At 48.3% G+C, this 13,529-nt stretch overlaps 19 non-coding genes across 19 annotated transcripts; all 19 read right to left on the bottom strand.

The window, feature by feature from the left end:
* Nucleotides 1-170: 170 nt before the first annotated feature.
* LOC143873490 (5S ribosomal RNA) lies at nt 171-289 on the bottom strand. Its single transcript, XR_013248198.1, has one exon. It is a non-coding gene; the product is annotated as a 5S ribosomal RNA (ribosomal RNA).
* A 597-nt stretch (nt 290-886) lies between these two features.
* On the bottom strand, nt 887-1,005 carry LOC143874135 (5S ribosomal RNA). Its single transcript, XR_013248825.1, has one exon. It is a non-coding gene; the product is annotated as a 5S ribosomal RNA (ribosomal RNA).
* Nucleotides 1,006-1,602: 597 nt separating this feature from the next.
* LOC143872283 (5S ribosomal RNA) lies at nt 1,603-1,721 on the bottom strand. Its single transcript, XR_013247038.1, has one exon. It is a non-coding gene; the product is annotated as a 5S ribosomal RNA (ribosomal RNA).
* Nucleotides 1,722-2,318: 597 nt separating this feature from the next.
* LOC143874356 (5S ribosomal RNA) lies at nt 2,319-2,437 on the bottom strand. The gene has a single exon (XR_013249038.1). It is a non-coding gene; the product is annotated as a 5S ribosomal RNA (ribosomal RNA).
* Nucleotides 2,438-3,034: 597 nt separating this feature from the next.
* LOC143872282 (5S ribosomal RNA) lies at nt 3,035-3,153 on the bottom strand. Its single transcript, XR_013247037.1, has one exon. It is a non-coding gene; the product is annotated as a 5S ribosomal RNA (ribosomal RNA).
* Nucleotides 3,154-3,750: 597 nt separating this feature from the next.
* On the bottom strand, nt 3,751-3,869 carry LOC143872281 (5S ribosomal RNA). The gene has a single exon (XR_013247036.1). It is a non-coding gene; the product is annotated as a 5S ribosomal RNA (ribosomal RNA).
* A 597-nt stretch (nt 3,870-4,466) lies between these two features.
* Nucleotides 4,467-4,585, bottom strand: LOC143872280 (5S ribosomal RNA). The gene has a single exon (XR_013247035.1). It is a non-coding gene; the product is annotated as a 5S ribosomal RNA (ribosomal RNA).
* A 597-nt stretch (nt 4,586-5,182) lies between these two features.
* Nucleotides 5,183-5,301, bottom strand: LOC143874133 (5S ribosomal RNA). The gene has a single exon (XR_013248823.1). It is a non-coding gene; the product is annotated as a 5S ribosomal RNA (ribosomal RNA).
* Nucleotides 5,302-5,898: 597 nt separating this feature from the next.
* Nucleotides 5,899-6,017, bottom strand: LOC143874690 (5S ribosomal RNA). The gene has a single exon (XR_013249362.1). It is a non-coding gene; the product is annotated as a 5S ribosomal RNA (ribosomal RNA).
* Nucleotides 6,018-6,614: 597 nt separating this feature from the next.
* On the bottom strand, nt 6,615-6,733 carry LOC143874355 (5S ribosomal RNA). Its single transcript, XR_013249037.1, has one exon. It is a non-coding gene; the product is annotated as a 5S ribosomal RNA (ribosomal RNA).
* A 597-nt stretch (nt 6,734-7,330) lies between these two features.
* On the bottom strand, nt 7,331-7,449 carry LOC143872277 (5S ribosomal RNA). Its single transcript, XR_013247033.1, has one exon. It is a non-coding gene; the product is annotated as a 5S ribosomal RNA (ribosomal RNA).
* A 597-nt stretch (nt 7,450-8,046) lies between these two features.
* LOC143874688 (5S ribosomal RNA) lies at nt 8,047-8,165 on the bottom strand. The gene has a single exon (XR_013249359.1). It is a non-coding gene; the product is annotated as a 5S ribosomal RNA (ribosomal RNA).
* A 597-nt stretch (nt 8,166-8,762) lies between these two features.
* On the bottom strand, nt 8,763-8,881 carry LOC143874353 (5S ribosomal RNA). Its single transcript, XR_013249035.1, has one exon. It is a non-coding gene; the product is annotated as a 5S ribosomal RNA (ribosomal RNA).
* A 597-nt stretch (nt 8,882-9,478) lies between these two features.
* Nucleotides 9,479-9,597, bottom strand: LOC143872276 (5S ribosomal RNA). The gene has a single exon (XR_013247032.1). It is a non-coding gene; the product is annotated as a 5S ribosomal RNA (ribosomal RNA).
* Nucleotides 9,598-10,194: 597 nt separating this feature from the next.
* LOC143873614 (5S ribosomal RNA) lies at nt 10,195-10,313 on the bottom strand. The gene has a single exon (XR_013248317.1). It is a non-coding gene; the product is annotated as a 5S ribosomal RNA (ribosomal RNA).
* Nucleotides 10,314-10,910: 597 nt separating this feature from the next.
* LOC143874132 (5S ribosomal RNA) lies at nt 10,911-11,029 on the bottom strand. Its single transcript, XR_013248822.1, has one exon. It is a non-coding gene; the product is annotated as a 5S ribosomal RNA (ribosomal RNA).
* A 597-nt stretch (nt 11,030-11,626) lies between these two features.
* On the bottom strand, nt 11,627-11,745 carry LOC143872275 (5S ribosomal RNA). Its single transcript, XR_013247031.1, has one exon. It is a non-coding gene; the product is annotated as a 5S ribosomal RNA (ribosomal RNA).
* Nucleotides 11,746-12,342: 597 nt separating this feature from the next.
* Nucleotides 12,343-12,461, bottom strand: LOC143874687 (5S ribosomal RNA). Its single transcript, XR_013249358.1, has one exon. It is a non-coding gene; the product is annotated as a 5S ribosomal RNA (ribosomal RNA).
* Nucleotides 12,462-13,058: 597 nt separating this feature from the next.
* On the bottom strand, nt 13,059-13,177 carry LOC143874352 (5S ribosomal RNA). The gene has a single exon (XR_013249034.1). It is a non-coding gene; the product is annotated as a 5S ribosomal RNA (ribosomal RNA).
* Between the last annotated feature and the right edge of the window lie 352 nt (nt 13,178-13,529).

Raw genomic sequence — 13,529 nt, 5'->3', positions numbered from 1 at the left:
CCCGCCATAATAAAGACCGGACGTCTTTGAATTCACCATCCGGAAGAAAATAAAAAGATCCGAACCGAAACGTAGGAGGCGTCGCAATAAACGTGCGTTTCAGTTCGCATCGATGTTCCAGAACCGAAAGATTGTTCGAAAAAAGTGGTAGATAGCCGAAAAAAGTGACTGGGGTGCAACACGAGGACTTCCCAGGAGGTCACCCATCCTAGTACTACTCTCGCCCAAGCACGCTTAACTTCGGAGTTCTGATGGGATCTAGTGCATTTGTGCTGGTATGATCGCACCCAGCATGCCTCTCCATTGTCAAAGTAATAAAGAGTTTCCACTCGCATTGTCGTACGAAGTTCGTTTAAATGAAAGTGCGAAAAAATCCTGCTAGATGACACCGGATGGACGATCCGAGCATGTCGGAAAGCCGGATGACCGCCAGGGCTGTCATCGCGCGATGAATCTTCCCGAGTACCCCCGAATCAATATAAGAATCGCGACGATCTGACGGGCGGATCAAAAGTTATCGTCGGAACGATATTTGTGCACCAAGGGTAGCTCACGGCCAGTAAACACCTTCCGACCGGATTCATGACTCGCATCCACTAGTACACTCATCCGCTATAGCCTGTACGTCACTGAATCTGAACAAACCCCCGCTATAATTTGACCGCAAATGAAATGTCAGAACGAATTCCGTTTATCGAATCAAACGACAGTATCACCCCGCCATAATAAAGACCGGACGTCTTCGAATTCACCATCCGGAAAAAAATAAAAAGATCCGAACCGAAACCTAGGAGGCGACGCACTAAACGTGCGTTTCAGTTCGCTTCGATATTCCAGAACCGAAAGATTGTTCGAAAAAAGTGGTAGAAAGCCGAAAAAAGTGACAGGGGTGCAACACGAGGACTTCCCAGGAGGTCACCCATCCTAGTACTACTCTCGCCCAAGCACGCTTAACTTCGGGGTTCTGATGGGATCCAGTGCATTTGTGCTGGTATGATCGCACCCAGCATGCCTCTCCAATGTCAAAGTAATAAAGAGTTTCCACTTACATTGTCGTACGAAGTCCGTTTAAATGAAAGTGCGAAAAAATCCTGCTAGATGACATCGTATGGACGATCCGAGCATGTCGGGAAGCCGGATGACCGCCAGGGCTGTCATCGCGCGATGAATCTTCCCGATTACCCCCGAATCAATATAAGAATCGCCACGATCTGACGGGCGGATCAAAAGTTATCGTCGGAACGATATTTGTGCACCAAGGGTAGCTCACGGCCAGTAAACACCTTCCGACCGGATTCATGACTCGCATCCACTAGTACACTCATCCGCTATAGCCTGTACGTTACTGAATCTGAACAAACCCCCGCTATAATTTGACCGCAAATGAAATGTCAGAACGAATTCCGTTTATCGAATCAAACGACACTATCACCCCGCCATAATAAAGACCGGACGTATTTGAATTCACTATCCGGCAGAAAATAAAAAGATCCCAACCGAAACGTAGGAGGCGTCGCACTAAACGTGCGTATCAGTTCGCATCGATGTTCAAGAACCGAAAGATTGTTCGAAAAAAGTGGTAGATAGCCGAAAAAAGTGACAGGGGTGCAACACGAGGACTTCCCAGGAGGTCACCCATCCTAGTACTACTCTCGCCCAAGCACGCTTAACTTCGGAGTTCTGATGGGATCCAGTGCATTTGTGCTGGTATGATCGCACCCAGCATGCCTCTCCATTGTCAAAGTAATAAAGAGTTTCCACTCGCATTGTCGTACGAAGTCCGTTTAAATGAAAGTGCGAAAAAATCCTGCTAGATGACACCGGATGGACGATCCGAGCATGTCGGAAAGCCGGATGACCGCCAAGGCTGTCATCGCGCGATGAATCTTCCCGAGTACCCCCGAATCAATATAAGAATCGCCACGATCTGACGGGCGGATCAAAAGTTATCGTCGGAACGATATTTGTGCACCAAGGGTAGCTCACGGCCAGTAAACACCTTCCGACCGGATTCATGACTCGCATCCACTAGTACACTCATCCGCTATAGCCTGTACGTCACTGAATCTGAACAAACCCCCGCTATAATTTGACCGCAAATGAAATGTCAGAACGAATTCCGTTTATCGAATCAAACGACACTATCACCCCGCCATAATAAAGACCGGACGTCTTTGAATTCACCATCCGGAAGAAAATAAAAAGATCCGAACCGAAACGTAGGAGGCGACGCACTAAACGTGCGTTTCAGTTCGCATCGATGTTCCAGAACCGAAAGATTGTTCGAAAAAAGTGGTAGATAGCCGAAAAAAGTGACAGGGGTGCAACACGAGGACTTCCCAGGAGGTCACCCATCGTAGTACTACTCTCGCCCAAGCACGCCTAACTTCGGAGTTCTGATGGGATCCAGTGCATTTGTGCTGGTATGATCGCACCCAGCATGCCTCTCCATTGTCAAAGTAATAAAGAGTTTCCACTCGCATTGTCGTACGAAGTCCGTTTAAATGAAAGTGCGAAAAAATCCTGCTAGATGACACCGGATGGACGATCCGAGCATGTCGGAAAGCCGGATGACCGCCAGGGCTGTCATCGCGCGATGAATCTTCCCGAGTACCCCCGAATCAATATAAGAATCGCCACGATCTGACGGGCGGATCAAAAGTTATCGTCGGAACGATATTTGTGCACCAAGGGTAGCTCACGGCCAGTAAACACCTTCCGACCGGATTCATGACTCGCATCCACTAGTACACTCATCCGCTATAGCCTGTACGTCACTGAATCTGAACAAACCCCCGCTATAATTTGACCGCAAATGAAATGTCAGAACGAATTCCGTTTATCGAATCAAACGACACTATCACCCCGCCATAATAAAGACCGGACGTCTTCGAATTCACCATCCGGAAGAAAATAAAAAGATCCGAACCGAAACGTAGGAGGCGACGCACTAAACGTGCGTTTCAGTTCGCATCGATGTTCCAGAACCGAAAGATTGTTCGAAAAAAGTGGTCGATAGCCGAAAAAAGTGACAGGGGTGCAACACGAGGACTTCCCAGGAGGTCACCCATCCTAGTACTACTCTCGCCCAAGCACGCTTAACTTCGGAGTTCTGATGGGATCCAGTGCATTTGTGCTGGTATGATCGCACCCAGCATGCCTTTCCATTGTCAAAGTAATAAAGAGTTTCCACTCGCATTGTCGTACGAAGTCCGTTTAAATGAAAGTGCGAAAAAATCCTGCTAGATGACACCGGATGGACGATCCGAGCATGTCGGGAAGCCGGATGACCGCCAGGGCTGTCATCGCGCGATGAATCTTCCCGAGTACCCCCGAATCAATATAAGAATCGCCACGATCTGACGGGCGGATCAAAAGTTATCGTCGGAACGATATTTGTGCACCAAGGGTAGCTCACCGCCAGTAAACACCTTCCGACCGGATTCATGACTCGCATCCACTAGTACACTCATGCGCTATAGCCTGTACGTTACTGAATCTGAACAAACCCCCGCTATAATTTGACCGCAAATGAAATGTCAGAACGAATTCCGTTTATCGAATCAAACGACACTATCACCCCGCCATAATAAAGACCGGACGTATTTGAATTCACTATCCGGCAGAAAATAAAAAGATCCCAACCGAAACGTAGGAGGCGTCGCACTAAACGTGCGTTTCAGTTCGCATCGATGTTCCAGAACCGAAAGATTGTTCGAAAAAAGTGGTAGATAGCCGAAAAAAGTGACAGGGGTGCAACACGAGGACTTCCCAGGAGGTCACCCATCCTAGTACTACTCTCGCCCAAGCACGCTTAACTTCGGAGTTCTGATGGGATCCAGTGCATTTGTGCTGGTATGATCGCACCCAGCATGCCTCTCCATTGTCAAAGTAATAAAGAGTTTCCACTCGCATTGTCGTACGAAGTCCGTTTAAATGAAAGTGCGAAAAAATCCTGCTAGATGACACCGGATGGACGATCCGAGCATGTCGGAAAGCCGGATGACCGCCAAGGCTGTCATCGCGCGATTAATCTTCCCGAGTACCCCCGAATCAATATAAGAATCGCCACGATCTGACGGGCGGATCAAAAGTTATCGTCGGAACGATATTTGTGCACCAAGGGTAGCTCACGGCCAGTAAACACCTTCCGACCGGATTCATGACTCGCATCCACTAGTACACTCATCCGCTATAGCCTGTACGTCACTGAATCTGAACAAACCCCCGCTATAATTTGACCGCAAATGAAATGTCAGAACGAATTCCGTTTATCGAATCAAACGACACTATCACCCCGCCATAATAAAGACCGGACGTCTTTGAATTCACCATCCGGAAGAAAATAAAAAGATCCGAACCGAAACGTAGGAGGCGTCGCAATAAACGTGCGTTTCAGTTCGCATCGATGTTCCAGAACCGAAAGATTGTTCGAAAAAAGTGGTAGATAGCCGAAAAAAGTGACTGGGGTGCAACACGAGGACTTCCCAGGAGGTCACCCATCCTAGTACTACTCTCGCCCAAGCACGCTTAACTTCGGAGTTCTGATGGGATCCAGTGCATTTGTGCTGGTATGATCGCACCCAGCATGCCTCTCCATTGTCAAAGTAATAAAGAGTTTCCACTCGCATTGTCGTACGAAGTTCGTTTAAATGAAAGTGCGAAAAAATCCTGCTAGATGACACCGGATGGACGATCCGAGCATGTCGGAAAGCCGGATGACCGCCAGGGCTGTCATCGCGCGATGAATCTTCCCGAGTACCCCCGAATCAATATAAGAATCGCGACGATCTGACGGGCGGATCAAAAGTTATCGTCGGAACGATATTTGTGCACCAAGGGTAGCTCACGGCCAGTAAACACCTTCCGACCGGATTCATGACTCGCATCCACTAGTACACTCATCCGCTATAGCCTGTACGTCACTGAATCTGAACAAACCCCCGCTATAATTTGACCGCAAATGAAATGTCAGAACGAATTCCGTTTATCGAATCAAACGACAGTATCACCCCGCCATAATAAAGACCGGACGTCTTCGAATTCACCATCCGGAAAAAAATAAAAAGATCCGAACCGAAACCTAGGAGGCGACGCACTAAACGTGCGTTTCAGTTCGCTTCGATATTCCAGAACCGAAAGATTGTTCGAAAAAAGTGGTAGAAAGCCGAAAAAAGTGACAGGGGTGCAACACGAGGACTTCCCAGGAGGTCACCCATCCTAGTACTACTCTCGCCCAAGCACGCTTAACTTCGGGGTTCTGATGGGATCCAGTGCATTTGTGCTGGTATGATCGCACCCAGCATGCCTCTCCAATGTCAAAGTAATAAAGAGTTTCCACTTACATTGTCGTACGAAGTCCGTTTAAATGAAAGTGCGAAAAAATCCTGCTAGATGACATCGTATGGACGATCCGAGCATGTCGGGAAGCCGGATGACCGCCAGGGCTGTCATCGCGCGATGAATCTTCCCGATTACCCCCGAATCAATATAAGAATCGCCACGATCTGACGGGCGGATCAAAAGTTATCGTCGGAACGATATTTGTGCACCAAGGGTAGCTCACGGCCAGTAAACACCTTCCGACCGGATTCATGACTCGCATCCACTAGTACACTCATCCGCTATAGCCTGTACGTTACTGAATCTGAACAAACCCCCGCTATAATTTGACCGCAAATGAAATGTCAGAACGAATTCCGTTTATCGAATCAAACGACACTATCACCCCGCCATAATAAAGACCGGACGTATTTGAATTCACTATCCGGCAGAAAATAAAAAGATCCCAACCGAAACGTAGGAGGCGTCGCACTAAACGTGCGTATCAGTTCGCATCGATGTTCAAGAACCGAAAGATTGTTCGAAAAAAGTAGTAGATAGCCGAAAAAAGTGACAGGGGTGCAACACGAGGACTTCCCAGGAGGTCACCCATCGTAGTACTACTCTCGCCCAAGCACGCCTAACTTCGGAGTTCTGATGGGATCCAGTGCATTTGTGCTGGAATGATCGCACCCAGCATGCCTCTCCATTGTCAAAGTAATAAAGAGTTTCCACTCGCATTGTCGTACGAAGTCCGTTTAAATGAAAGTGCGAAAAAATCCTGCTAGATGACACCGGATGGACGATCCGAGCATGTCGGAAAGCCGGATGACCGCCAGGGCTGTCATCGCGCGATGAATCTTCCCGAGTACCCCCGAATCAATATAAGAATCGCCACGATCTGACGGGCGGATCAAAAGTTATCGTCGGAACGATATTTGTGCACCAAGGGTAGCTCACGGCCAGTAAACACCTTCCGACCGGATTCATGACTCGCATCCACTAGTACACTCATCCGCTATAGCCTGTACGTCACTGAATCTGAACAAACCCCCGCTATAATTTGACCGCAAATGAAATGTCAGAACGAATTCCGTTTATCGAATCAAACGACACTATCACCCCGCCATAATAAAGACCGGACGTCTTTGAATTCACCATCCGGAAGAAAATAAAAAGATCCGAACCGAAACGTAGGAGGCGACGCACTAAACGTGCGTTTCAGTTCGCATCGATGTTCCAGAACCGAAAGATTGTTCGAAAAAAGTGGTAGATAGCCGAAAAAAGTGACAGGGGTGCAACACGAGGACTTCCCAGGAGGTCACCCATCGTAGTACTACTCTCGCCCAAGCACGCCTAACTTCGGAGTTCTGATGGGATCCAGTGCATTTGTGCTGGTATGATCGCACCCAGCATGCCTCTCCATTGTCAAAGTAATAAAGAGTTTCCACTCGCATTGTCGTACGAAGTCCGTTTAAATGAAAGTGCGAAAAAATCCTGCTAGATGACACCGGATGGACGATCCGAGCATGTCGGAAAGCCGGATGACCGCCAGGGCTGTCATCGCGCGATGAATCTTCCCGAGTACCCCCGAATCAATATAAGAATCGCCACGATCTGACGGGCGGATCAAAAGTTATCGTCGGAACGATATTTGTGCACCAAGGGTAGCTCACGGCCAGTAAACACCTTCCGACCGGATTCATGACTCGCATCCACTAGTACACTCATCCGCTATAGCCTGTACGTCACTGAATCTGAACAAACCCCCGCTATAATTTGACCGCAAATGAAATGTCAGAACGAATTCCGTTTATCGAATCAAACGACACTATCACCCCGCCATAATAAAGACCGGACGTCTTCGAATTCACCATCCGGAAGAAAATAAAAAGATCCGAACCGAAACGTAGGAGGCGACGCACTAAACGTGCGTTTCAGTTCGCATCGATGTTCCAGAACCGAAAGATTGTTCGAAAAAAGTGGTCGATAGCCGAAAAAAGTGACAGGGGTGCAACACGAGGACTTCCCAGGAGGTCACCCATCCTAGTACTACTCTCGCCCAAGCACGCTTAACTTCGGAGTTCTGATGGGATCCAGTGCATTTGTGCTGGTATGATCGCACCCAGCATGCCTTTCCATTGTCAAAGTAATAAAGAGTTTCCACTCGCATTGTCGTACGAAGTCCGTTTAAATGAAAGTGCGAAAAAATCCTGCTAGATGACACCGGATGGACGATCCGAGCATGTCGGGAAGCCGGATGACCGCCAGGGCTGTCATCGCGCGATGAATCTTCCCGAGTACCCCCGAATCAATATAAGAATCGCCACGATCTGACGGGCGGATCAAAAGTTATCGTCGGAACGATATTTGTGCACCAAGGGTAGCTCACGGCCAGTAAACACCTTCCGACCGGATTCATGACTCGCATCCACTAGTACACTCATCCGCTATAGCCTGTACGTTACTGAATCTGAACAAACCCCCGCTATAATTTGACCGCAAATGAAATGTCAGAACGAATTCCGTTTATCGAATCAAACGACACTATCACCCCGCCATAATAAAGACCGGACGTATTTGAATTCACTATCCGGCAGAAAATAAAAAGATCCCAACCGAAACGTAGGAGGCGTCGCACTAAACGTGCGTATCAGTTCGCATCGATGTTCAAGAACCGAAAGATTGTTCGAAAAAAGTAGTAGATAGCCGAAAAAAGTGACAGGGGTGCAACACGAGGACTTCCCAGGAGGTCACCCATCGTAGTACTACTCTCGCCCAAGCACGCCTAACTTCGGAGTTCTGATGGGATCCAGTGCATTTGTGCTGGAATGATCGCACCCAGCATGCCTCTCCATTGTCAAAGTAATAAAGAGTTTCCACTCGCATTGTCGTACGAAGTCCGTTTAAATGAAAGTGCGAAAAAATCCTGCTAGATGACACCGGATGGACGATCCGAGCATGTCGGAAAGCCGGATGACCGCCAGGGCTGTCATCGCGCGATGAATCTTCCCGAGTACCCCCGAATCAATATAAGAATCGCCACGATCTGACGGGCGGATCAAAAGTTATCGTCGGAACGATATTTGTGCACCAAGGGTAGCTCACGGCCAGTAAACACCTTCCGACCGGATTCATGACTCGCATCCACTAGTACACTCATCCGCTATAGCCTGTACGTCACTGAATCTGAACAAACCCCCGCTATAATTTGACCGCAAATGAAATGTCAGAACGAATTCCGTTTATCGAATCAAACGACACTATCACCCCGCCATAATAAAGACCGGACGTCTTTGAATTCACCATCCGGAAGAAAATAAAAAGATCCGAACCGAAACGTAGGAGGCGACGCACTAAACGTGCGTTTCAGTTCGCATCGATGTTCCAGAACCGAAAGATTGTTCGAAAAAAGTGGTAGATAGCCGAAAAAAGTGACAGGGGTGCAACACGAGGACTTCCCAGGAGGTCACCCATCGTAGTACTACTCTCGCCCAAGCACGCCTAACTTCGGAGTTCTGATGGGATCCAGTGCATTTGTGCTGGTATGATCGCACCCAGCATGCCTCTCCATTGTCAAAGTAATAAAGAGTTTCCACTCGCATTGTCGTACGAAGTCCGTTTAAATGAAAGTGCGAAAAAATCCTGCTAGATGACACCGGATGGACGATCCGAGCATGTCGGAAAGCCGGATGACCGCCAGGGCTGTCATCGCGCGATGAATCTTCCCGAGTACCCCCGAATCAATATAAGAATCGCCACGATCTGACGGGCGGATCAAAAGTTATCGTCGGAACGATATTTGTGCACCAAGGGTAGCTCACGGCCAGTAAACACCTTCCGACCGGATTCATGACTCGCATCCACTAGTACACTCATCCGCTATAGCCTGTACGTCACTGAATCTGAACAAACCCCCGCTATAATTTGACCGCAAATGAAATGTCAGAACGAATTCCGTTTATCGAATCAAACGACACTATCACCCCGCCATAATAAAGACCGGACGTATTTGAATTCACTATCCGGCAGAAAATAAAAAGATCCCAACCGAAACGTAGGAGGCGTCGCACTAAACGTGCGTTTCAGTTCGCATCGATGTTCCAGAACCGAAAGATTGTTCGAAAAAAGTGGTAGATAGCCGAAAAAAGTGACAGGGGTGCAACACGAGGACTTCCCAGGAGGTCACCCATCCTAGTACTACTCTCGCCCAAGCACGCTTAACTTCGGAGTTCTGATGGGATCCAGTGCATTTGTGCTGGTATGATCGCACCCAGCATGCCTCTCCATTGTCAAAGTAATAAAGAGTTTCCACTCGCATTGTCGTACGAAGTCCGTTTAAATGAAAGTGCGAAAAAATCCTGCTAGATGACACCGGATGGACGATCCGAGCATGTCGGAAAGCCGGATGACCGCCAGGGCTGTCATCGCGCGATGACTCTTCCCGAGTACCCCCGAATCAATATAAGAATCGCCACGATCTGACGGGCGGATCAAAAGTTATCGTCGGAACGATATTTGTGCACCAAGGGTAGCTCACGGCCAGTAAACACCTTCCGACCGGATTCATGACTCGCATCCACTAGTACACTCATCCGCTATAGCCTGTACGTCACTGAATCTGAACAAACCCCCGCTATAATTTGACCGCAAATGAAATGTCAGAACGAATTCCGTTTATCGAATCAAACGACACTATCACCCCGCCATAATAAAGACCGGACGTCTTTGAATTCACCATCCGGAAGAAAATAAAAAGATCCGAACCGAAACGTAGGAGGCGTCGCAATAAACGTGCGTTTCAGTTCGCATCGATGTTCCAGAACCGAAAGATTGTTCGAAAAAAGTGGTAGATAGCCGAAAAAAGTGACTGGGGTGCAACACGAGGACTTCCCAGGAGGTCACCCATCCTAGTACTACTCTCGCCCAAGCACGCTTAACTTCGAAGTTCTGATGGGATCCAGTGCATTTGTGCTGGTATGATCGCACCCAGCATGCCTCTCCATTGTCAAAGTAATAAAGAGTTTCCACTCGCATTGTCGTACGAAGTTCGTTTAAATGAAAGTGCGAAAAAATCCTGCTAGATGACACCGGATGGACGATCCGAGCATGTCGGAAAGCCGGATGACCGCCAGGGCTGTCATCGCGCGATGAATCTTCCCGAGTACCCCCGAATCAATATAAGAATCGCGACGATCTGACGGGCGGATCAAAAGTTATCGTCGGAACGATATTTGTGCACCAAGGGTAGCTCACGGCCAGTAAACACCTTCCGACCGGATTCATGACTCGCATCCACTAGTACACTCATCCGCTATAGCCTGTACGTCACTGAATCTGAACAAACCCCCGCTATAATTTGACCGCAAATGAAATGTCAGAACGAATTCCGTTTATCGAATCAAACGACAGTATCACCCCGCCATAATAAAGACCGGACGTCTTCGAATTCACCATCCGGAAAAAAATAAAAAGATCCGAACCGAAACCTAGGAGGCGACGCACTAAACGTGCGTTTCAGTTCGCTTCGATATTCCAGAACCGAAAGATTGTTCGAAAAAAGTGGTAGAAAGCCGAAAAAAGTGACAGGGGTGCAACACGAGGACTTCCCAGGAGGTCACCCATCCTAGTACTACTCTCGCCCAAGCACGCTTAACTTCGGGGTTCTGATGGGATCCAGTGCATTTGTGCTGGTATGATCGCACCCAGCATGCCTCTCCAATGTCAAAGTAATAAAGAGTTTCCACTTACATTGTCGTACGAAGTCCGTTTAAATGAAAGTGCGAAAAAATCCTGCTAGATGACATCGTATGGACGATCCGAGCATGTCGGGAAGCCGGATGACCGCCAGGGCTGTCATCGCGCGATGAATCTTCCCGAGTACCCCCGAATCAATATAAGAATCGCCACGATCTGACGGGCGGATCAAAAGTTATCGTCGGAACGATATTTGTGCACCAAGGGTAGCTCACGGCCAGTAAACACCTTCCGACCGGATTCATGACTCGCATCCACTAGTACACTCATCCGCTATAGCCTGTACGTTACTGAATCTGAACAAACCCCCGCTATAATTTGACCGCAAATGAAATGTCAGAACGAATTCCGTTTATCGAATCAAACGACACTATCACCCCGCCATAATAAAGACCGGACGTATTTGAATTCACTATCCGGCAGAAAATAAAAAGATCCCAACCGAAACGTAGGAGGCGTCGCACTAAACGTGCGTATCAGTTCGCATCGATGTTCAAGAACCGAAAGATTGTTCGAAAAAAGTGGTAGATAGCCGAAAAAAGTGACAGGGGTGCAACACGAGGACTTCCCAGGAGGTCACCCATCCTAGTACTACTCTCGCCCAAGCACGCTTAACTTCGGAGTTCTGATGGGATCCAGTGCATTTGTGCTGGTATGATCGCACCCAGCATGCCTCTCCATTGTCAAAGTAATAAAGAGTTTCCACTCGCATTGTCGTACGAAGTCCGTTTAAATGAAAGTGCGAAAAAATCCTGCTAGATGACACCGGATGGACGATCCGAGCATGTCGGAAAGCCGGATGACCGCCAGGGCTGTCATCGCGCGATGAATCTTCCCGAGTACCCCCGAATCAATATAAGAATCGCCACGATCTGACGGGCGGATCAAAAGTTATCGTCGGAACGATATTTGTGCACCAAGGGTAGCTCACGGCCAGTAAACACCTTCCGACCGGATTCATGACTCGCATCCACTAGTACACTCATCCGCTATAGCCTGTACGTCACTGAATCTGAACAAACCCCCGCTATAATTTGACCGCAAATGAAATGTCAGAACGAATTCCGTTTATCGAATCAAACGACACTATCACCCCGCCATAATAAAGACCGGACGTCTTTGAATTCACCATCCGGAAGAAAATAAAAAGATCCGAACCGAAACGTAGGAGGCGACGCACTAAACGTGCGTTTCAGTTCGCATCGATGTTCCAGAACCGAAAGATTGTTCGAAAAAAGTGGTAGATAGCCGAAAAAAGTGACAGGGGTGCAACACGAGGACTTCCCAGGAGGTCACCCATCGTAGTACTACTCTCGCCCAAGCACGCCTAACTTCGGAGTTCTGATGGGATCCAGTGCATTTGTGCTGGAATGATCGCACCCAGCATGCCTCTCCATTGTCAAAGTAATAAAGAGTTTCCACTCGCATTGTCGTACGAAGTCCGTTTAAATGAAAGTGCGAAAAAATCCTGCTAGATGACACCGGATGGACGATCCGAGCATGTCGGAAAGCCGGATGACCGCCAGGGCTGTCATCGCGCGATGAATCTTCCCGAGTACCCCCGAATCAATATAAGAATCGCCACGATCTGACGGGCGGATCAAAAGTTATCGTCGGAACGATATTTGTGCACCAAGGGTAGCTCACGGCCAGTAAACACCTTCCGACCGGATTCATGACTCGCATCCACTAGTACACTCATCCGCTATAGCCTGTACGTCACTGAATCTGAACAAACCCCCGCTATAATTTGACCGCAAATGAAATGTCAGAACGAATTCCGTTTATCGAATCAAACGACACTATCACCCCGCCATAATAAAGACCGGACGTCTTTGAATTCACCATCCGGAAGAAAATAAAAAGATCCGAACCGAAACGTAGGAGGCGACGCACTAAACGTGCGTTTCAGTTCGCATCGATGTTCCAGAACCGAAAGATTGTTCGAAAAAAGTGGTAGATAGCCGAAAAAAGTGACAGGGGTGCAACACGAGGACTTCCCAGGAGGTCACCCATCGTAGTACTACTCTCGCCCAAGCACGCCTAACTTCGGAGTTCTGATGGGATCCAGTGCATTTGTGCTGGTATGATCGCACCCAGCATGCCTCTCCATTGTCAAAGTAATAAAGAGTTTCCACTCGCATTGTCGTACGAAGTCCGTTTAAATGAAAGTGCGAAAAAATCCTGCTAGATGACACCGGATGGACGATCCGAGCATGTCGGAAAGCCGGATGACCGCCAGGGCTGTCATCGCGCGATGAATCTTCCCGAGTACCCCCGAATCAATATAAGAATCGCCACGATCTGACGGGCGGATCAAAAGTTATCGTCGGAACGATATTTGTGCACCAAGGGTAGCTCACGGCCAGTAAACACCTTCCGACCGGATTCATGACTCGCATCCACTAGTACACTCATCCGCTATAGCCTGTACGTCACTGAATCTGAAC

This window comes from Tasmannia lanceolata, unplaced genomic scaffold, assembly GCF_043159265.1.
Source record: "Tasmannia lanceolata isolate RefF3 unplaced genomic scaffold, GAP_Taslan_0.1 ptg000003l, whole genome shotgun sequence".
Taxonomy (NCBI): domain Eukaryota; kingdom Viridiplantae; phylum Streptophyta; class Magnoliopsida; order Canellales; family Winteraceae; genus Tasmannia; species Tasmannia lanceolata.
The sequence above is the reverse complement of the archived record's forward strand: the minus strand, read 5'-3'. Positions and strand labels throughout refer to the sequence as shown.